Below are 23990 nucleotides of genomic sequence, written 5' to 3'. Positions count from 1 at the left end.
ATGATGCATTTCAACTTGTTATCTGGGGGTTGTGCTATTAAGATTGATTTCTTTCGGCGATAGCAGTCTTAATAAGTAGCAAATACTTTGTTGCTCCTACATCCGACGTTTCGGTTAATTTATTTAACCTTCTTCAAAGGGTTAGGAGTTTGTATTTTTGTTGGTGTGTAGTGCCCTACATTTTGTTGTCGTGGTTTTGTAATGGCGTCCACTTTTGTTCATGCGTAGCGATTTTTGCGTACGACACTGAGTCGCAACACCTAGACTTTCGATTTTTAAAGTCGAGGTGTTACGATTAGGCGTTGAAAATTGAACACTGCGAGGTATTGAATTGCTGCGGCTGGGGCCACAGTGTAGTCGCTGACTCCTGACTGGACTGGCAAGGTTGGCGATGATGGCAATTCTGGGAGGCGGGTCTGCCGTTGGCTACGCCAGTCTCTATGGCGAGGGTCCAATGACGACTGAATGATGGACCGGCGGGGTAACGGTGTCGATGGCTTCGCTGGCAGGCAGCCGACGAAATATACCAGAACCACAATGACAGAGTATGCAGCCGAGATGTTGGCCGGAAACTGCGATCTGTTGTTGCCACTCGAAAGTTGGTTGGCTGGTTTCCGAAACTTGAACTAAGGTGCCCTTAATGACTAACGCGCTAATGATTATCGGCGTCTTCTTTTTCTGTTTTAGAGGTGTTTTTCTTTTCAACACCACCCACTTAACTGGATCGGCAATTGCATTAATGCAGGCCATATTTTCAAACTATTTATACTCCGTATAGTTTACAATCATAGCGGTTCTTTTTTATCGACCTTTCGTATTTTTAAATGTATTGTATCAGAAACTTATTATTGTTGTTATTTTTCTTTTTACGTCCGTAGACTTTTACTCTTTTTTTCTGGAGGGGATGGGAATCGCTCATGGGTTATGACCATCAGATTCAGAGTTAGTCGTGTAGACATGTACTCTATGGATCCCCCTTGATTATCGACGTCACACGCATGTTTTCGATATCGCTCTATTTGACTTCGATCTTTCACATCAAAAAACGTCAGTGTACGTTCATGTTCATGGAAGATAGAATTAGGCCACTAGTTGGGTCATAGATCCTATTTTTAATTTATCCGAAACAACGGTCCAAAATTATTCTTCTAATCTCGTCAGAGTGATCTTGCTTTGTAGCCGCGCATCTTACCGCTAGGCTTAAAAGGGCCCCGGAATGACAGAATATCTCTCCGAAAAATACTCAAACACTAGCAAAATAAATGAAAAGGCGTCTTCAACGCGTAATTGCAGCAAAAAAGGAGAATAATAAGGGTTAGTATAAAGTTGGTCTACGAAATGGTGAGGCGACATCTGGGAAGGAGCGTCAACGTACAAGATCTAATACTCACGCTTTCGCGGCTCTTTCGATGACAACTGACCACCAGCTAAGGGTGGCATACTTAGCTGGTAGTGTAACAAGATTTGTTTATGTACAGGTTATCCGACTTGTCAATATCCCAACTCAGCCATCTTGGATTTTTGTATGGAATTTATGCTCATTTGTTTACGTTTTGCACTGAAAATGTATGTTCCCCCCGCGCTGGTTATTTCCATCTACTGACGAAGTCGGATAACCTGTACATAAAAAAATCTTGGTGTAACCTGGGCACTGTTGTCCTTGTGATATCAGTTAGAGTGAGAGGGTGCGACCTGGGGACTTGCCTAAGATGTGGTGGGGTTTGACTGTGGGCTATGTTGAAATTCTATAAAAATCTACAAGTACCCGCAAGCAGGCCCTATCAAAGCGACCGTGTGCCGTTCAAAGTGCACTAGCCTGGTGTTGGGTGGTACTTTAAGGTCCTCCTTACGGAATCAAGTTTCAAAGTGCTCGCGTTTTCGGGGCACACCACTCGATCTGGAAGCAACGCACAACTGTCATTATTATTATTTCAGGCATGCTGCGACGCAGCAAAGCTAAATCAACAAAATGACAGTTGTGCGCCGCCTCCGTATCGATTGGTGTGCCCCAGCTACGCGAGCACTTTGAAACTTGGATTCCGTGAGGAGTGTCCTTAAACAAATTTGACCTGACCGATCTAGCATCTGTTCACCAAGGAGGTGCGGCTTCAACAGCGTCTGTTCTGGCATCCAGCGGCTGAGTACGAGATTCTTTTCCCCGGAAGCTATATCTACGATGGAGTCCTCATTCCATCGGATAGGGGCCTTAGGCCAACAACCTACTGCTCCCGAAACTTAATAAACCGTTCGAGAAACCAACGAAGAAAGATCGAGAACTGATATAACGGCCACGACATTTGGCATGAAACGAAGGACACGAAAGTTCAACTCAATGGACGCAGTGGTTCTACGCCCCAACAGAAAAGGACACGAATTGGAACATGGAAAATTTTAACGTTAGCTCAGCTGGTAAGCTGACACGAAATCCTGGGATTGAGTGAAGTCCATTGGCCATACTTGTGGGAACACAAAATACAGGGTCCGGCAATTAAATTGCAACATAAGTGAGTAAAAGTAATATGATACAAAATACGCATTGAGAATTAGTTCTTAAAAACGTCGTTGATCCGTATGCACGTCGTTTTTTTTTCGATATCAGGCGTTGGGTCTTACGACAGAATTAGACGCCGGCTCAAAAAGTGAAGAAAACCCAACTAAGCGGTTTTCAGGGGTTATTTCGAGCTAAGAGCGCCCAGCGAGTGCCCGGGACCTGAACCCTATGAATTTCACTGACAGGAGTATGTTGGAGGCCGCGGCTGCTCTAAAACATTATGATTTTTGTGCATTATGATTTGAAGCGACATGTGGTGGCCTCTGTTAAAATAACTCAAGAGCACCTGCGGGCCTCGTACAAGCGTTTCTCAATCGTCTACGACGAGTGATTCAGTTCGAGGACAAAAAAGATGAACTTGACCAATGAACTTTCAAAAAGTGATATCCCTAGTAACATTTTGGGTCTATGCTGTTTTTAAAACACTCTTGATGAGTAAATTATGGTCTTCAAAATTGAAATATTTTTGTTTTGATCAACTTGCCTGTTTATTCTTATGAAGCACTTCAATAGCCAGACTCTGTGCCATCGGGACAGGTATTGTTATATTCCTGTATTCGATGGAACAACGCTCCCCAGCACGGATGAGTTGGCTTCCTGCTTAGCGCCCATGCACAGGCGGCGCTCATCAAGTGGGAACCAATTAATAAGAGAATAATCATTGTCTTGATGTCCGGAATAAACGCAGCGCTGACATCGCTTCTGACCATCACCTTCTAATTGGCGAGATCCGATTACACATTGCTCGGATTCAGCGGCGGGAGGAGAGACTCGGACGGCGATACAACACACGCCGACTAGAGGATCCAGCTGTGAAGAGATCGTTTATTGGAGAACTTGGTACTCGGGCAGCGGATGTTCCGGAAGGTGACAGCGTAGAAGAGCAATGGACGGCCGTCAAGAATGCTTTCATCGAAACAAGCGAGAACAACCTGGGTCAGAGTGCGACGCATTAGCCGCGTCAACTCCGAAGCTCCATCATTGCAGAAGATTGAAGCAACCATCCGAAGCATGAAATCCAAAAAAGCCGCAACTTTTCCGGCTGACTGGAGGCAGGGCGTCTTAGTGAAGGTCCCAAAAGGCGGATTTGGCTGTGTGCGACAATTGGCGATGCATCATGTTACTGTGCATTGTTCTCAAAGTTCTGTGCAAAGTTATCCTAAATCAGATACAGGAGAAAATAGATTCGACTTTCCGACGGCAGCAGGTAGGATTCCGCCCAGGAAGATCATTTGTGGACCATATAACCACGCTCCGAATCATGCTGGAGCAAGTCAATAAATTCTTGGTCCTGGTATTCTTCTTCTTCTTCTTCTATGGCACTACATTCCAACTGGAGCTTGGCCTGCTTTTCAACTTACAATGGATACACTATGCCCAGGGTGTCGAGAAAGTTTCCAACCCACCTGGTATTCATTGACTACGAAAAACATTCGATCGTCTGAGCCACGAAAATCTGTTGCCCCCCCTAGGCGCAAGGGAGTTTCGGATAAAATCGTCGGCCTCATCGAAGTGCAATACGAAGCTTTTATGAGTCCTGCAAAACGGAGCTTTGTCTACCCATCCGGGTAGTTGTTGGTGTGAGGCAAGAATGTATTCTATCTCCCCTCTGTTCCTTATCGTAATCAACGAGATCATGGTGGATGCGATTGACCGTGTACCAAACCATGGGCTGCTCTGTCAGCCTTTTAATATGGAGCATCTTAACGACTTCGATTTGACAGAGTAAGCTGAACGACCTAGCCGAACGCTCCTCAACGGCGGATCTCACCATCAACGTCAACAAGACCAAATCGGTGGATGTAAACACAAACAACCCCTCCAACTTTACGGTAGCCAGGCAAGCAGTGGAGAAGGTCGAAAACTTTCAATATTTTAGCAGCCAGTTAGCGTCGGACGGTGGAACCAAGATCGACATAGGAGCACGAATCAAGAAGGTTAGGGCTGCTTTTGCGAGTTTACGGATCCAATCAGATTAGTCAATGCATCAAATTTCGAATATTCAACTCAAAGGTAAAATCTGTGTTGTTATGCGCCAGTGAGACTTGGTGTGTATCAGCAGAGATTACACAGAAACTGTAAGTATTTATCAACCGATGGCTACGTATGATAATTCGGGCCTGGTGGCCTCACAATTGGATCTTGAATGCTTCACTGACGATGCCATCAAACACCGATATCGACAGCAAGTCGAGAGCGTAAATGGAGGTGGGTCGGCCACACATTACGAAAGAGCGGAGACGAAATCTGCAAGCAAGAGCTGGACTGGAATCCTCCAGGACATCGCAGCAGAGGCAGATCCAGGAGCTCGTGAGGGCGTAGCCTCAACAAGGAAATAAAGTCGACAGGAATCTGACCTGGGCGCAGGTCAAGGCTAACGAGCAGCCACCCAGGATGGAGAACTTTTACGTTGGCCCTATGTATCCCTAAATATACCCAAGGATACATGAGTGAGTGAGTTTAATGTTTTGGGCATTTCAATCTATGTTGGGTACACAAGTGTCAAAACGTATGGATTTTATTCTTCCTCCATATCCCAGCCAGCAAAGATGTTTCGGACAGCGGTAATCTTACTCTGTAGTTCATAATTTCTTCTGAAAAGGATAACCGACTGATGGTGAAGCGACCCTTGAAACATCCAGACTTCGTTGAAGCTCTGATCACTTTACAGCTGTATGTATATTAACACTGGACTGCCGTAATATGACAAAGTGGCGTAAACGCTATTTTCCAAAAATGGTGTTAATGAGTTGTACTCATCAAGCTCTTTAACAGAAAAATCTAAAACATACATGTTGTAATTTGGCGCTTACGTCACTTTCTCAGATTACGACAGTGGAGGTGTCATCTGCGACCAGAGACTGGAATGCCGCAAGTCCTTGATGGATCATGCGGGTCAATGATTTCCTTATGATCACCACTGCTGCTGTCGGTTAATGCTGGCACGGTTAATGTAGGTACTTTCACGTATTGGTTCGCAACACAGCAAGATGCGCTGTCACAATTCTTTGTTACACGGCCAAACAACTGTTGCATTGACTCACTTTCCGAAGGTCTGTCATAGTAGCTGAACCTTTTTCCATGTCAAACAAGTAAAATTTGTCCCGGACTGTCCTGTTCATTGGCTTACTGCCAGGATCGTCATGATAACCCATGCTTTTTTGCTCGAAGAAAGAGTCTAACCACTGTGAGGCAAATGATTTTCGTACCCGTATGTACTGCAAAGCGTGACGAGCTACCAATGGCGGATCGAATATCTCTCCAGTCATCTTCAAGAGATGCTGCGCCTAGCTGCTCTTCCGTTGGGAGTGCCACTTCCAGCTGCTGCGCATATTCTTGGGCTAATCTACCGTCTTGTAGCCGCCCAATGTTAAGCCGCGGCGTCCGACTTCGACGCGTGTTGTACACCGTCGAAAGTTTTGAGCGCAGGCATACTACAATGAGGTAGTGGTCGGATTCAATATTCGCACTGCGGTAAGTGCGGACGTTTGTGATGTCGGAGAAGAATTTACCGTCGATTAGAACGTGGTCGATTTGGTTTTCCGTTTCTTGGTTAGGTGATCTCCATATGGCCTTGTGGATATTTTTGCGGGAAAAGAAGGTGTTTCGAACTACCATTCCGCGGGAGGCTGCGTAGCTTATACATCGTTGGCCGTTATCATTCGATGCGGTGTGCAGACAATCTGGTCCGATGACCGATCTATACATTTCCTCCCTTCCTACCTGAGCGTTCATGTCGCCGATGACGATTTTGACATCCCGCAGTGAGCATCCATCGTATTGTAGTCGGCGCTGGCCGATGCTCTTTAAAATCGTGCGGCTTAAGCGCCACTCCATTCGGAGACCACACGACGCGTCTAGATTTGCCCGGTTGAGACTGCCTCAGGGCGAGTCCATTTGAAAACTCCGAAGAGGAGATCGAGCCAGTCCGCCTACTAACTACGTAGAAACTCGAAACTACCCTATCACACCTCAGCATAAATCTCAAAACTTAAAAACTATTTCTCCAAAGTGCGGTATGAGATCACGCATACACTCAAACGTTGCAACCCGCAATGCTACGTTACACGTTATCTTCTTACCACTGGTAACTTCAATCAAAGTCCATCAGAGGCGCAACCAGCGCGGAAGAGCATGCGCAAGCAGTCAAATTCCGAACCAAAGCAACGGGAAAACACTTTCTCTCTTTAACTCTATACGCAGAACATCTAACAATAACCCATTGGTTTCACAACGAAGACGACATTTTATTTATAGGTAGGTAAAGCGAGGTACATAATTTATTGAAAATAGCATGCTTAATGTAGTATTTTGTTTATTTACGTTTGTTTCACTATGTACTAAACTATGTTTGTTCTGTGTGTGTGTTTGTCTGTGTGTGCGTTTTTTTTCTATCTACTCTATTCTAGCGTGCTCATGCATTGTGTATCGACCATTTACGAATTCCTTACGACGCGACAAAACAGCGAGAGGCTTCACACCCGGGTGACTATCAAAAGAAGTTGAATGGGTAGATCATTAATCACGTCACGAGTGCTCCTGTCGTCAATTCCACATCCAACTTCACAATTTCATGGACGCGTTCAAATTCCTGACTCAGTTAGTCATCGACCTACGGTCGGCACAAAAAAATCCTCCACGGCGTCCTCACCGGACGCCCCACTCGACAAAAAAAGAGATCGCTTGACTCACCGACTGTTGTTCGCCTACCGGTACTGTTGCGCTCCTGGTAGATGGCGGAAAGCGATCGATGTTCGCAGTGATGAATGGCCGTTGGTGACGTGGCCAACAGGGGGGGGGGGCTGTCGTCGGCCGCTCCCAACGATGGCGGTGTGACGCAGTTGCCTGAGACAAACGTAGCGGTTGGCTACATGAAGAACAATTAATTACACACAATGCACGGGAAACAACGAGCACGCGGAGCACATTACCTGGACAATTTCTTCGAGAAACGCACAAAACTGACCCTAACGCACACACTACGTTTGTTAAGCAAACTTGGCACTACTTAACAAAAATAATTGGAATTAAATTAAGGATGGTGACCTCGGCCGACCAGGAATTCGGCATTTCCCGCGAACTTCATTGAAATAGTTCGGAAGTCTGGAGGCTTACGCTGAGGCGTTTGCTAATGTTTCGGGCTCAGCCGCGACCTTTTCTCTCTCAACATCTTCGGCGGATTTCAAATAAACTTGACCTTCGGAGCTGTTGGCTGAGTACTTTAATCACGCAGGCGCTTAATGACGCCGCCCTTTGATCGTATCGTGCTAGGCTAGATTTTGGCGCGATTCTATTCAAAAGTCTTAAATTGATTAGTAATTAATTCATCTAAGCCATGGAGCGAAGGCTACAGTATGTCTGCTCCAGCTGTGCGTAGAATGCTTCATTCTCGTCGTTGGGTCTCCCTTCGTATGGGCAGTGCACGTTAATGATGCTATAGTTGAAGAAACGACATTTTATCTTCAACTTGCACATCCCTGCGTTGATTGGCAGCCACCCAATCACGCGTTGGCGCATCTTGCCCAGCACTGGTGCAATAGCTTTGGTAGAGCATAGCCGCTCGATGCCCGCTTTTCCACACTTTCTGTCATGTCTAGCAGATTTTCTGCAGAGCTACGACGTCGAAGTTGCGGGGATGTAATTCATTGTAGAGTATCCTGTCGCAACCTGCGAATCCTAGCGACTAGCAGTTCCATATTCCAAGCTTCCCCTCGTGATCCTTTATTCGTCGCCTAGGTCTTTGCCGATTATATCGAGTCGCATTATCTCTTATATTGTTCGCAATTATTGGTTTTCCAGGCGGGTTATTGCGCCTACGAGGGCCTCGTCGGAGGGCCGTCGTTTCAGGTTTGTTGTGTGTCCCACCTGACACCAGGACTTGGGCTTGTGGATACATGCAGTTTTATTTATAGGAATTTAACAGGGTCACTGTGGGGTTTGACGTCCACATCTTAGTAAGTAGTAGTAGTAAAATTCTTCTTTATTGTTTCATTTTCTGTTCTACAATTATTTTTTTACATGTACAGTGCTCGGCCGGCTTGGCCTCCAACTTCAATTTTAAATTTTTATGTTTACATTGTTATTTAAGTGTTAATATGATATATCATGACGGCCTTTAGGAGGCGCTGAGGTGTTTTTAAATTTGATAACCTAACTACTATGTACACTAATATTTACAATAAGAAATTTGATAACCTAGATTGGAACTAGCGCCCTAATTGGAGCCTGATCCGAATGTAAGCAACGGACCCTAAACTTTTCTTTACAATCACCAAAGCGTTCATGTAAGGTTTTATTCCGGCCAGACGGTGGACCTCGGATGTTCTTGTCCTGGGAGGGTGTTGAGGATCATCCTCAGGAATTTGTTTTGGACCCGTTGAAGTTTGAGGTGGTGGGTTTTAGCGCAGCTCTCCCAGACCGGCATGCCATATTCGATCACAGGAGGATGATTTGCTTGTAGACAGCAAGCTTATTTTTCAGGGACAATGACGACCGGCGGTTGATCAAAGGGTACAGTAGTTTCAACAAGACGTTACACTTTGTCACCGTTTTGTCAACCTGTTGCCTGAAAATAAGCTTGCTGTCGAGGGTCAAGCCAAGGTAGCCGGCCTCGTTGGCCCATTCCACGGTCGTGCCATTGAGGATGATTTTACAGTCCCCAGGCGGAACAAGTTTAGGGGATTTGGAGTGGGGGAAAATGATGACCTACGTCTTCGCCCCGTTGAAACAGATCTTCCAGCTGGTGAGGTACTCGAAGATCTGTCAGTTCTGACATTCAGGTTTCGTTGGAGTTTTGTTACTAGCGCTCTGATCACTCTACCGTTGTAGACGATGGATGTGTCATCTGCGAACAGAGACAGAATGCCGCCTTCTGGAGGTTCTGGCATGTCGGAGGTGAACAGATTGAAAAGCAGAGGCCCGAGGATACTGCCCTGGGGGACGCCTGCGACGATGTTGTGCGCATTGGAACTCGCTCCGCTGATTGAGACCCAGAATGTCCTTGCCGACAGGTAATTGTTGATGATTTTCACCAGGTAGCTGGTAAGATTGTAGCGTTGTAGTTTGTACACTAGGCCATCATGCCATACATTGTCAAATGCCTTCTCGACATCGAGTAAGGCCATGGCGGATGTTTTCGAGACAAACTTGTTCTGTCTGAGGACGTTGGTAACTCGGGTCAGTTGGTGTACAGTTGACCGACCGCGTCGGAAACCAAACTGTTTCTCGAGCAAGATGTTGAGATTTTCGGCAGACTCAAGTAACCGATGATGAATAGCTTTTTCGAATAGCTTGGATAACCCTGAGAGAAGGCTGATGGGTCGATAACTTTCGGGGAGGAAGGATCCTTCCCAGGCTTCCGGATGGGGATGACTTTCGCTGACTTCCAGGACGATGGGAAGTAGCTAAGCCGGAGACACTGATTAAAGATCAGCGAGAGGTGCTCAAAGAACGGAGCACTCATGTGTTTGAGCTCGAGATTCAGGATGCTGTCGAAGCCTGGGGCCTTCATGTTCTTCGACGATTTGATATAGGCCGTCAATTCGTCAGCTGAGATCTCCAACTCCTCCGAGAAGTCGTTGGGAATCAAATGGATGTTGTTAGCATGCTCGTTGACGGCTGCTTCGTGTGGACTGACGATGTTCTGCCCAAGATTGTGTGAGCTGACGAAGTGACGACCTATTTCAGCGACCTTCTCTGCAGGAGTTATCAAGCGATCCTTAGAGCCATTATTGTCTAGTGGGATCAAAGGTGGAATGGGCCGAGGCTTGGTTTTTAGAATTTTGGTCATTTTCCAGAACGGCTTAGCATAATCTGGGAGAGTGCGGATCTTATTCGAGAAGTCGTTATTTTGAGGTCCACCATTCTGGCCTTGATAATTTTTGTGATTCGATTGCAGCGTGCCTTAAGCTCAGGCAGTCCAGTACGCTGAAATTGCCTGCGAGTGACATTCCGCAATCGAATCAAATCTTTGGTGAGTGTATCGATGTTTAAGGAGTTGCTTACCTGCCGAGCCGTCGGTACGTGTTGCTCTCGGGCCGCCGTGATCGCCTCCTCGATAGCGCACAGCTGGCGGTCGATACTTTCCGGCGTCTCCGGACGCACCTCGTAGTCGACGGTGTTATCGACGCACTGCTGGAAACGCTGCCAGTTCACTCGGTGGTAGTTCCGCCGTAACTGCTGGTGCCGATTGACCGAGGAGCCCAGTTCCGCCACCACCGGATAGTGATCCGAACTGAGCTCCTGGTATACAACAACTGTTCTATTTTTGACGCACTTCGGCAAGAGTTAAAGAAAACTCCGGGAACCTTTCATTACATGTGTTGATTTCGTGTGCCTCAATCTGATTACATTCTGAATAAACAGCATTGAAAAAATCAGCGAACAGCTCAGTTGCTTGTTCAGAGCAGTCAGCTTTTTTTGAATGGTACATCACATTTACTGGTATTCCTGTGTCACGTCTCTTCTTCCGTACATAGTTCCAAAATATTCATAGTACATAGTTCCCTGAATATTCAGTTGTAGTTCGTGCATATACGCTTTATACTGCGATCGCTGCTTATTTTTAAACTCACTTCTAGCTTGCCTATACATGCATTCGTCATGATGAGATTTACTTTTTCGAAATTTGTTGTAGAGCTTCTTCTTAGTCTTCATTAGCTGTATTGTATCGAAATCAAACCATTCTGGGTACCTAGCAATTCCTGGCTTATTACTAATAATGCGACAGTGCTTCGAAATAATTTCATATACGATAGCGTAAAATGCCAGTACGTTAAAATCAATAGCGTTACTCACATGATGAAAATCACTACCTAATAAATCAAACATCTCGAAGCAGCACAGGAAGCTTACCATGGAATCGATCATAGGTTTCATTATTTGTGAGTCGAAGCAATCATTCTCAATGAAAATGTCACTCCATTCTACGGCTAATAGCTCTTGCATGACAGCAGTGTGATCACACCGCTGCAAGTCCAGTCGCGTGCGTGTTGGCTGATCGATTGTTGAGTCCTCGTCGTAAATGAGCTTGTTGTAGTTAACGGTGAGCATCATCGCATTGTGGTGCGTTTCATTTTGAACTAAAGGTTCACACAGCTCAGTTTGAACGCACTCCTCGTGTTAGTGAAAATAAGATCGAGAAAGCGATTGTTTTGATTCGGTATACGCTAAGAGAAGAATGAATTCTGTCATCAAAAGAAAAAGTAGAATCATAAAAAAAATTTCACAGCGAGGTATGGAATGTAGGTTTTAAAATAATTTTCAAAATTTCAAAATAAAATTTATTTATAAATAATTTATAGCATGAGGTTAGAATTTTTAATATCTACATTATACATATTTTAATTTGATTGTTAATGACAATGAAGTTTTTTCTTGAAATGATTCCGGAGATGGTACTACTTTTAATCTTAATTGAATTTCTAATCCCGCCTAATAAATCATTTTCAAAAAAATCTCTGTTTGTAATTTTTAAAATTATTTTCAATTCCATCGGCTATACCTTGCCGTGTTAAATTTCAGTGATTCTACTTTTCCTCTGATGACAGCATTCATCCACTTCTCCTCGCGTATTCCACACACTTGCAGCAAACCACTGGAAGACATTTCGTCAACAGTGATGGATTCCTCCGGTGTGCGAACTTGTAGAGGTAAGAGATGAAGATCATTTTCATTTTCACGGTACCAAGTAGTGTTTTTCAAATTGAAATCGCCAACAACGATGAATTTGCTTTCAGGACTCGCTACTTCAACCATGCTGCGAACGCTCTCGGTATACGATCTATACCGTGCCAGGCTTGCGTCGGGAGGTAAGTAAATACAGCACAAAAATAAATCAATATCTCCAATTGATATTTTCACTGTGGCTTCTTCATTGCAGATTGATTCTTTGACGATGGAGCTAGCGAGCGAGGCTTTCACGGCAATAAGAACACCGCCGCCAGAGGATTTATCGGCATTGGACAATGTACGATCGCAACGGTATGTAACGTATGATTCATGAAATATCAGACCGCATCGTGCTTTCGTGCTGTGCGGTTCTTTCTCTCTTTGCGGAAGGAAGTTTTTAATACTACCCGAAGCTATTTTAATTTCAACAGTGCTTCTCAGCGCTATTTGTACCCACTGATCCCGTTACGATCTTTGCAAGGACCCGTGCCTTCGTTTTACGTTGGACCCGTTTGCGGAAGTAAAATTCCGACAAGCGGTGGTAATCCTGCAGGGACACCGTTCTGGGAAAAAACCTCTTAGAAGGTCACGTCTCCACGCTCAGCAATGAGTATTAATAAAAACAAGAGGAAGGGGAGTCTTTGAATTCTCCACTTCCTTCTAAGAAACAAGGTTTCAAGACCGTCCTGCCAAAGCGCGGAAAAAATAGAAGGAAGCTGGAGAATTCAGATATTCCTTCAAACTCTAAGGTCGGAAATAATTTTTCTCCTATCGAACTAAGCAATCAGTTCGATTTGATTAATGATGATATTGAGCAAATCGAATCTAGCCCAGGTGATTCGATTCATGCGAAAAAGCAAAGGATTCCGCCGATTGTGGTATCTGTTGCCGAGTTTTCTGGCTTTAGGAATGAGATTTTGAGTAACCTTCAGGGGATCAAGGTTTCATTTCAGATTGCTAGGAAGGGTGACTGCCGCGTTTTGCCGGGATCCTTTGACGATCGCAAACGTCTTCTTCAGTATTTAACTGAGAAGCGCCATAATTTCTTCACATACGACGACAAAACTGAGCGATTGTTCAAAGTCGTCTTGAAAGGTCTCCCCAGTGATGACAAATCACTGGATGAGATTAAAATTGAAATTTCTCAATTACTTGGATTTTCACCAGTCCAAGTAATTAAGATGAAAAGAAATCCCATTCTGGTACTTCCCAGATGGGCATTTCTCAGAATTTTATTTAGTTCATTTTAACAAAAGTGAACTAAATAATATGAAAAGTTTGGAAAAGGCCTGTATTATGTCTCATGTCCGTGTTACATGGGAACATTTCCGCAGACCTGGGGGATATTTCCAAAACCCCACCCAGTGCCGTAAGTGCCAAAAGTGGGGTCATGGAACCAAACATTGTCACATGGATGCTAAATGCATGATTTGTGGTGGAACCTCTCACGCCAAGGACGCATGTCCTGTGAGAGAAGATTCCAATAAATTTAAATGTGCTAATTGTGGGGGCAATCATAAATCCAATTTCTGGGAATGCCCTTCACGCAAAAAAGTTTTGAATTCCCGTGCAAAATTGATGACGGGAAATTCCAATCGGATCCCAGATTCGACGGGTAGGAATTTTTCAAACGCTCAAATCTCGAAACCGGTTACCGGTCGAGCAATTCATACCCACCACAATTCACAAACAAATTTTGCCGCTCGTCAACGGGTAGCAAGCACTTCAGTAAATTCAATTTTTCCAATGTACCTACGTATGCAAACATCGCTGCTGGTAGACAAAATTTCTCTTCTCAAAATGAGGTTTATACCCATGTCCCAACGGAAAATAACGGTCATGTTGCCGATTCAGGTAGCATGACTGCTTCCGATTTTGATTTTTTAACTGAACAATTGCATCACATGATTGATGCAATGTTCAAAGCAAATACCATTCCTGAAGCTGTTCAGGTTGGTATAAAGTACACACAAAAAATTGTTATCGGACTCCGTTTCAATGGATCCAAATAATTGTGTAAAAGTTCTAAATTGGAATGCCCGCTCTCTAAAGGGTAAGGAAGATGAATTATTCAACTTCCTTTCAGTTCATAATGTGCATATTGCCATTATAACTGAAACGTATTTAAAACCAGGACTCTCCATTAAAAGAAATCCAAACTATTTTATCTACAGAAATGATCGTCTTGACAGCGCCTGTGGTGGGGTCGCCATTGTCATTAATAGACGTATCAAACATAAATTATTTTCTTCGTTTGAAACCAAAGTTTTTGAAACCTTGGGAGTTTCTGTTGAAACAAATTTTGGACAATTTTCCTTCATTGCTGCCTACTTGCCTTTTCAATGCAATGGGCAGCAAAAGAATTTGTTGAAAGCTGATCTTCAAATTCTGACTCGCAACAAATCAAAATTCTTCGTAATTGGTGACTTCAATGCCAAACACCGTTCATGGAATAATGCTCAAAGCAATTCCAATGGTAAAATTTTATTTGAAGATTGTTCTGCGGGATATTATACTATTCAATATCCCAATGGACCAACTTGTTTTTCTTCCAGTCGAAATCCTTCTACAATTGATTTAGTTTTAACGGATTCAAGTCAGCTGTGTGGCCAATTGGTAACTCATGCTGACTTTGACTCTGATCATCTTCCTGTGACATTTGAAATCTCACAAGAAGCCATTTATAATCCAATCAGCTCTACTTTTAATTATCATAGAGCTGATTGGGATTTATATAAAACGTATATCGATAGGAATTTTGATGTTGATATTCCTCTCGATACCAAAAGTGATATTGATAATGCTCTCGTATCTTTGACAAATTTAATTGTCGAAGCCAGAGGCATTGCAATTCCTAAATGTGAAATTAAATTCAACTCCATTATTATTGACGACGATCTTCAGCTACTGATCCGTCTTAAAAATGTGAGAAGAAGGCAATACCAAAGAACTCGCGATCCCGCGTTGAAAGTTATTTGGCGAGAATTGCAAAATGAAATTAAAAAACGTTTCGCTATTCTGAGAAATACCAACTTTGAGAATAATGTCTCGAAGTTGGATCCCAGTTCGAAACCCTTTTGAAATTAACAAAATTCTTAAAAACCTCAAAAGCCAATTCCAGCGCTTAAAGAGGGAAATAAAATTTTATTAACAAATGGCGAAAAGGCTCAAAAACTTGCTCAGCAGTTCGAGAGTGCCCATAATTTTAGTCTAGGTCTCACTAGTCCAATTGAGGATCAGGTTACACGGAGCTTCGAAGACATTCTCAATCAAGAGAATGTTTTTGACCCTTCGTTGGGAACCAATTTGGATGAAGTGAGATCTATTACTAGAAAATTTAAAAATATGAAAGCCCGGGTGATGATGGTATTTTCTACTCATCAAAAACTTCCTGGGAGCTCTTTATCCTTTTGGTTAATTTATTTAACAAATGTTTTCAATTGGCATACTTTCCAGATAAATGGAAAAACGCCAAAGTTGTTCCAATTTTGAAGCCGGACAAAAATCCAGCTGAGGCTTCTAGTTATCGCTTAATCAGTTTGCTTTCTTCAATAAGCAAACTGTTTGAAAAGATTATTTTAAATAGAATGATGGTTCATATTAATGACAATTCTATTTTTGCTGATGAGCAATTTGGTTTTCGCCATGGGCATTCAACCACCCATCAGTTATTAAGAGTTACGAACTTAATTCGGCTCAACAAATCTGAAGGATATTCGACTGGAGTTGCTCTTCTTGATATAGAGAAAGCATTTGACAGTGTTTGGCATGAAGGTTTGATTGTAAAATTGATGAATTTTAATTTTCCTCTGTACATCATTAAACTGATCCAAAATTATTTATCAGATCGCTCACTGCAGGTAAACTATCAGAATACTAAATCTGATAGATTACCTGTAAGGGCTGATTACCCAAGGCAGCATACTGGGGCCCATATTGTATAACATTTTTACTTCTGACTTACCTGATTTACCACCAGGGTGTCAAAAATCTTTGTTTGCAGATGACACGGGCCTTTCAGCCAAAGGGCAAAGCCTTCGTGTCATTTGTAGTAGATTGCAAAAAAGTTTGGATATTTTCTCCACTTACTTGCAAAATGGAAAATTTCCCGAATGCTTCCAAAACTCAGCTTCTAATTGTACCACATAAGCCGAGAGCTTCTTATTTGAAACCTTCTAGTAGGCACATTGTCACTATGAATGGGATTCCAATTAATTGGTCTAGTGAAGCTAAATATTTAGGACTTCTGCTAGATCAAAAATTAACTTTTAAAAATCACATTGAAGGCCTTCAAGCCAAATGTAACAAATATATTAAGTGTCTATATCCACTTATAAACAGAAAATCAAAACTTTGTCTTAAGAACAAACTTTTGATTTATAAATCAACCATGTTGTATGCTGTGCCAATATGGACTAGTTGCTGCAATACCAGAAAGAAGGCACTCCAGAGGATTCAAAATAAAATTTTGAAAATGATTCTGAAGTTGCCTCCGTGGTATAGTACCAATGAACTTCATAGAATTTCTAATATTGAGACATTGCAACAAATGTCCAACAAAATAATTTCCAATTTTAGACAAAAATCGTTGCAATCTTCTATTGCAACGATTAACTCCCTGTACCCTTAGTATAAAATAGGTTAAGTTTAGTTTAAGTTGAAAACATTGTAATTCCTACATGGTTCAATTCAACCAGAGGAAAAATTCTAACTGCCAGAGGCAATTGAAATGTATTAATAATAACTAAAAAGTAACATAGCAAATAAGGATGATAGTGTTAAGAAAACACGGAACACCTAGTCTAAGAGATGAATGCATGTATTAGATAATTAGCAAATAAAATTAGTTAAAAAAAAAAAAAAAAAAAAAAAAAAAAAAAAAAAAATTCATGAAATATCATTTGATTCGTAATTAAGAGATCCAAATTGGTTTCACAGAAAACATAAATATCATAGTCATGTTCGAGGGACGACAAGAACACTGACTACAATCGATTAGCACCGCGGATGCTGTTCATGTTTTGGTAATAGATACGCAACTCTTCTTAGGAGCGAGTCTGATTTGCTTTATTCGTTCCAGGAAAAGAAACGGACGTAGAGGAGGTGGGATAATTTGAGAACGTTGGCGGAGAAACGATGACTTGTGCGTGCAAATTGATACTAGGGCTCGAAACGAAAGACCTCAGGGCGTGTGGAACGAGCAAATTCGAACTCTCGGAAATATATACCCTTTTGCCACGACGTGGCCAGCAGTGCCTTTTCTCTTAAATCCATTTGTACACCGACCTTGAAGGAAACGAAGGACAATTCCTCAAGTTTTCGACCCTTAGGAATGAGCTTAACCGCTTGTACCTCCGACTCAGGTTTCAAATTTCGCTTTACCAATTGTGAAATGTCATCTGTAGTAGCACTGGGGTCAAATTGTGAGAGATACAACCAATATTTTTGGTCGCGTCGAGCCAAGGGTACGACGAAGCTTTGATCATCCTCTTTGCTCCCTATCTGCTCTTTTCGTATAGTTTGCGGTTTTTCGGAATTGCTACCATCAATTCTATTCCTTTTAGCAAGCTGTGAAGAGAAACTGAATTCTCCTACACGTTTTGGAGTACGGGGTGTCAGGCTAAGTATAGAATTGATTTTCGCTGTGTTTTGTTTGATGTCGGTTCGCAGTTCTTCTAACACTTTGTTCTGCTGCACCTCGAGGTGTAGCATAGCCTCATTGGTCGATGCAATTGCCTGACGAAAGTTTGCATTTTGCATCATTTTCGTACAGGACAAACACATCCAGAAAAGTTGTGAGTTTGTCTGGATGAGAGTACGGGTCTCTGCACACAGATGTACGCAACCGATATGAAATGTTGACTTACAAAAACCACCACATTCAATTTCATCTTCCACTACGAGATTGTTGCTGCAGGCAAAACAAATGGAAGCCATTGTTGGTATCAGTCAGTGTTCACTATTTTTTAAGTGGCAAATCGCACCAATCACTTCGATAACTTGAATGAACTCCAGAATATACAAATTTACGTAAGTGTTCTGCGTCGATACGGGCAATCGAAGAATATGAATTATGCTATAATACTGTGTAATTTACCGAAAAAAACTGGGACACACCGATGTAAGCAAAGCGCGTTCAAAACCAGACGAAGAGATGTGATGTAACATATATCCCAATAATCTCATCATGTTTTCTTTCTGGAGTATCCTGAAGAATTTTGACCAATTATCGTACTGTAAGAAATAAAATAAATTGATTTAAAAATATACCGAAAATCATTACTATTGTTTTGATGTTTTTTTTTTCATTCTTTCTCAACTAGGAGGCCCAAGAAATTGTTTTCATACGGTCCAACATCCATGATAATGTTGATGGCTTTGAATGATGGATCATGTACCAGAGGATCCAAATTTAATCATAGGATATTTTTAGATAATTATAAGATATCTTCATTGGCGCCCGTTATAAAATTAAGACGTTGTATCTTTCCTCGACAAAGCGGGGTTTATGAACCTTCTAACAGTATTTTTATGTGAGATGGACTTTTTCTCCTAACCATCCATCAGATTGATTGGATTTTCTTTGCTTTCGCCTTTCCTTGATGCTGAACCAGAAGACGCGATAAGGTATTTTACTGCCTGGGTGAGTTTATGTGGTACAATACTGCTGTCGAATTATGGTTTAGTACTTTCGAAAGCTGACTGATTCAGAAAATAAACTTTTAAGGCTGCACTATCAAATGATTACAAACTTAATAATTTTTAATTGAGTTTCACCACTTATCTTTCTCAAAAACAATGTGGCAGTAGTAATAGCAATATCTACTTCCCTCGTGTAACAAAATGTAACAAAGAAAATCCTGAAAAGTGTAACCCCGATTCCGGCTAATCGCATTGCCATCATAAGAAATCATTACCCTTGGAAAAATGTTCCGCAGTGGCAGCACAACAAAAGGACACCGAAAGTGTCTCGAACGTGCTTCTGGAATGCAGCGAAAAAGCTGACTGGAAGATCCCTTCCCGTTGGTGTTGTCCTCGACTTCTGGCAAATATAGAGACACCCGTGACGACTCCGAACCAAGACACAACCCGGTTTAATTGAACGTCGTCTGAATGGAAACTTTCTTAATTACAATCTACTATTAACACTCTGGGCGCGGGCACATACACACGTACAGACACACTCGCAACACCAACCCGGACCGGCAATGTTCTGGCAGTGAAGAAACTGTACTTTCCAGTTTCTTTGTTGCACTTTTTGTCGCTATCGTGTCCCACAGAGTGAGCTTTACTTCCCTCCCGAAGGGATAAACACCGCAGACAAGTTCTTATATTACAGAGCCGTCTTTGGCGTCATCGTTTCTCCATGTCGTCGTCGTCGTCATCGACGGCTTTTGCGCCTAAGGTGAGCTTATCTCATTCCCTGCCGGATGGTGGGTTAGATTGGCGAAAGTTCACGCTTTTTGTGCAAGAAGCGCTACCTGGTTCGGTTGGCAGAGCCACGTAGTGCATGTGTAAGGAATCGGACAAGTTGGCAAGCAACGAAATTAGAAACTGTGACGATTAAGTTTTAAGCCATTCGAAGCAGAAGTTACATTTTGGCAATTATGATCAAGAGTGATACATTTTTGAATTACTTTATCCGAAGGTAGCATGAACTAAGTATCAAGCTTTGTGATATAGAGGAATTAGCGGCTTTTTCAGTACTTAGTCGGATTTGGTCAGGTTCGTGTTCAGCCGATTAGAATTAAATATAGATTGGTTCTAAAATCTAGCTTGCAGGCATAGACATCTTTGCGGGTTAGCAACACAAATTTAAGTGAAATTTTTTGCACAATTCAGTGACCACTTTCACAAGTGCCCCGTGAACCCCCAGGGCAGTAGTCAATTAGGGATTGGTTTTGCAAGTTCAATAAACAAATGTTTATCCTTTGTTCTGTAAAACGCCTTTCTTTACCACAAACGAATTATTATTACTTCTTTTGACCGCTCGCGGTTGCTTGGAGGTGGGATTTTCCCTGCACTGAAACAAAGAATGAAGGACATAGAATGTGGAAGACCCACAAAAAAGGTCATTGACAAAGTGATTCCTTAATTCAAATTCGAGAGCTTACGAAACTAGTGTGAGTTCAAAATAAAAAGTATATGGTATCTAAAAAAGCCCATATGCAGATGAGACACGTGATTGCTTCGTCGCTCATCAATATTTTCCATCGCAATGGATACACCCAACCCCTTGTGTTCCACCAACCATCGATTTTTGGCAACATAAATTTTGCCCAGCCCAAGCCACCAGGCTACAATGGATTGGAAGAAGCATTCGTTCAACCACCCAGCGAACGAGCTTCCACTGCTCTCATTCACGGCCATGAAACGAAACCTGATCGGGTTGGCTTCCATCGAAGGTAGGAGAGGAGGCAATCAAATAAACAACGCAGCAATGCATTGGAACCACCCTTGGGGCACATGGAGAGCGAGTTGGGGGGCGAGGAATTTAAGACCAGAAACCCCTCGGAACAATGGCACCGGAGGAGACGAAATTAAAAGTCACCGAAATTGGCAATAAATGTTGTCTATCGGGTTTCCAACCGAACGGTGCTTGCCATCTTTTCGGCGGTGCCATGGTGATAGGAATCTGAAGGGGGATCATGAGAACACGACAATTGTTGGTGAAAGAAGGCATTTTTGGAGAATTTTTTCGGTTATCGTACCACGAATCAATGCGGAATGTTTACCGATTGACCCTTTGCGGGCCGTAGGAACAAGAGGTTTTTGGTGATTTGCCTTAAAAATTATTAATTACTAATGAAGCTTATTGCTATAAAGTAATTCCTACTTACGTCTTACTTTTAAGGAGCGGGAACAATTGTCCGAAAAGGCATGTCTGGCCGAAAATGTAATTTGGCCAAATAAGGTCGGTTAGTCAAATTAGTTGTTTGGCCGAAATAGCCATTAAGGGGGAAAACCACATTAGGCCTAACGGGTCACATTTTCGTTAATGTCGTTTGACCGATATATCACATTTTTTTTTTCGAAAAAAAAAAACAATTGTGAAGGCACCGGTTCTGATGATGCATTTCAACTTGTTATCTGGGGGTTGTGCTATTAAGATTGATTTATTTTGGCGATAGCAGTCTTAATAAGTAGCAAATACTTAGTTGCTCCTACATCCGACGTTTCGGTTAATTTATTTAACCTTCTTCAAAGGATTAGGTGTTTGTATTTTTGTTGGTGTGTGTAGTGCCCTACATTTTGTTGTCGTGGTTTTGTAATGGCGTCCACTTTTGTTCACGCGTAGCGATTTTTGCGTACGACACTGAGTCGCAACACCTCGACTTTCTATTTTTAAAGTCGAGGTGTCACAATTAGGCGTTGAAAATTGAACACTGCGAGGTATTGAATTGCTGCGGCTGGGGCCACAGTGTACTCGCTGACTGGACTGGCAAGGTTGGCGATGATAGCAATTCTGGGAGGCGGGACTGCTGTTGGCTACGCAAGTCTCTATGGTGAGGGTCCAATGACGACTGAATGATGGGCCGGCGGAGTAACAGCGTCGATGGCTTCGCTGGCAGGCAGCCGACGGAATAGACCAGAACCACAATAACAGAGTATACAGCCGAAATGTTGGCCGGAAACTGCGATCTGTTGTTACCACTCGAAAGTTAGTTGGCTGGTTTCCGAAACTTGGACTAAAGTGTCCTTAATGACTAACACGCTAATGATTATCAGCGTCTTCTTTTCCTGTTTTAGAGGTGCTTTTCTTTTCGGCACCACCCACCTAACTGGATCAGCATTGCATTAATGCAGGCCATATTTCCAAACTATTTATACTCCGTATAGTTTACAATCATAGCGGTTCTTTTTTATCGACCTTTCGTATTTTTAAATGTATTGTATCAGAGACTTATTATTGTTGTTATTTTTCTTTTTACGTCCGTAGACTTTTACTCTTTTTTTCTGGAGGGGATGGGAATCGCTCATGGGTTATGAGCATTAGATTCAGAGTTAGTCGTGCAGACTTGTACTCTATGGATCCCCCTTGATTACCGACGTCACACGCATGTTTTCGATATCGCTCTATTTTACTTCGATCTTTCACATCAAAAAATGTCCGTTTCCGTCCATATTCATGGAAGATAGAATTAGGCCACTAAGTTGGGTTATAGATCCTATTTTTATTTTATCCAAAACAACGGTCCATATCATTCTTCTAATCTCGTCAGAGTGATCTTGCTTTGTAGCCGGAAAACTGTAAAAAGGGCCCCGGAATGACAGAATATCTCCCCGGAAAATACTCAAACACTGGCAAAATAAATGAAAAGGCGTCTTCAAAGCGTAATTGCAGCAACAAAGGAGAATAAAAAGGGTTAGTATAAAGTTGGTCTACGAAATGGTGAGGCAACATCTGGGAAGGAGCGTCAACCATAGTTCAGGTCATAACGCACAAGCTTTAATACTCACGCTTTCTTTCGATGACAACTGACCACCAGCTAAGGGTGGCGTACTTAGCTGGTAGTGTAACCCAAGATTTTTTTATGTACAGGTTATCCGACTTGTCAATATCCCCAACTCAGCCATCTTGGATTTTTGTATGAAATTTATGCTCTTTTGTTTACGTTTTGCACTGAAAATGTATGTTCCCCCCCCCCCCCGCGCTGGTTATTTCCATCTACTGACGAAGTCGGATAACCTGTACATAAAAAAATCTTGGTGTAACCTGGGCACTGTTGACCTTGTGACATCAGTTAGAATGAGAGGGTGTGACCTAGGGACTTGCCGAAGATGTGATGGGGTTTGACTGTTGAAATTCTATAAAAAGCTACAAGTATCCGTAAGCAGGCCCTATCAAAGCGACCGTGTGCCTTTCAAAGTGCACTAGCCTAGTGTTGGGTGGTACTTTAAGGTCACTCCTTACGGAATCCAAGTTTCAAAGTGCTCGCGTTTTCGGGGGCACACCACTCGATACGGAAGCAACGCACAACTGTCATTATTATTATTTCAGGCATGCTGCGACGCAGCAAAGCTAAATCAACAAAAATGACAGTTGTGCGCCGCCTCCGTATCGATTGGTGTGCCCCCGAAAACGCGAGCACTTTGAAACTTGGATTCCGTGAGGAGTGTCCTTAAACAAATTTGACCTGACCGATCGAACATCTGTTCACTAAGGAGGTGCGGCTCCAACAGCGTCTGTTCTGGCATCCAGCGGCTGAGTACGAGATGCTTTTCCCGGGAAGCTATATCTACGATGACGGCCTCATTCCGGTGGATAGGGACCTTAGGCCAACAACCTACTGCTCCCGAAGCTTAACAAACCGTTCGAGAAACCAACGAAAAAAGATCGAGAATTGATATAACGGCGACGACATTTGGCATGAAACAAAGGACACGAAAGTTCAACTCAATGGACGCAGTGGTTCTACGCCCCAACAAAAAAGGACACGAATTGCAACATGTAAAGTTTTAACGTTAGCCCAGCAAGGTAAGCTGGTACGGCGCATGAAGTACGGAATCCTGGGATTGAGTGAAGTCCGTTGGCCAAACTTGTGGAAACACAAAATACAGGGTCCGGCAATTGAACTGCTACATAAATGAGTAAAAGTAATATGATACAAAATACGCATTGAGAATTAGTTCTTAAAAACGTCGTTGAACCATATGCACGTCGTTTTTTCTATACCAGGCGTTGGGTCTTACGACAGAATTAGATGCCGGCTCAAAAAGTGAAGAAAGCCCAACTAAGCGGATTTCAGGGTTTATTTCTAGTTAAGCG

At 42.7% G+C, this 23990-nt stretch overlaps 1 long non-coding RNA gene across 2 annotated transcripts in view; it reads left to right on the top strand.

Annotated features, from left to right (window-relative positions):
- Positions 1-12128: 12128 nt before the first annotated feature.
- Positions 12129-23990, top strand: part of LOC134215756 (uncharacterized) — a 106842-nt gene continuing 94980 nt past the window's right edge. For both annotated transcript variants that reach the window (XR_009980295.1, XR_009980296.1), the window contains exons 1-3: positions 12129-12201; positions 12289-12360; positions 12432-12532. This is a non-coding gene — a long non-coding RNA (uncharacterized LOC134215756). The remainder of the gene's footprint in view (positions 12202-12288; positions 12361-12431; positions 12533-23990) is intronic.

This window comes from Armigeres subalbatus, chromosome 2 (genome assembly GCF_024139115.2).
Source record: "Armigeres subalbatus isolate Guangzhou_Male chromosome 2, GZ_Asu_2, whole genome shotgun sequence".
Taxonomy (NCBI): Eukaryota; Metazoa; Arthropoda; class Insecta; order Diptera; family Culicidae; genus Armigeres; species Armigeres subalbatus.
The sequence above is the reverse complement of the archived record's forward strand: the minus strand, read 5'-3'. Positions and strand labels throughout refer to the sequence as shown.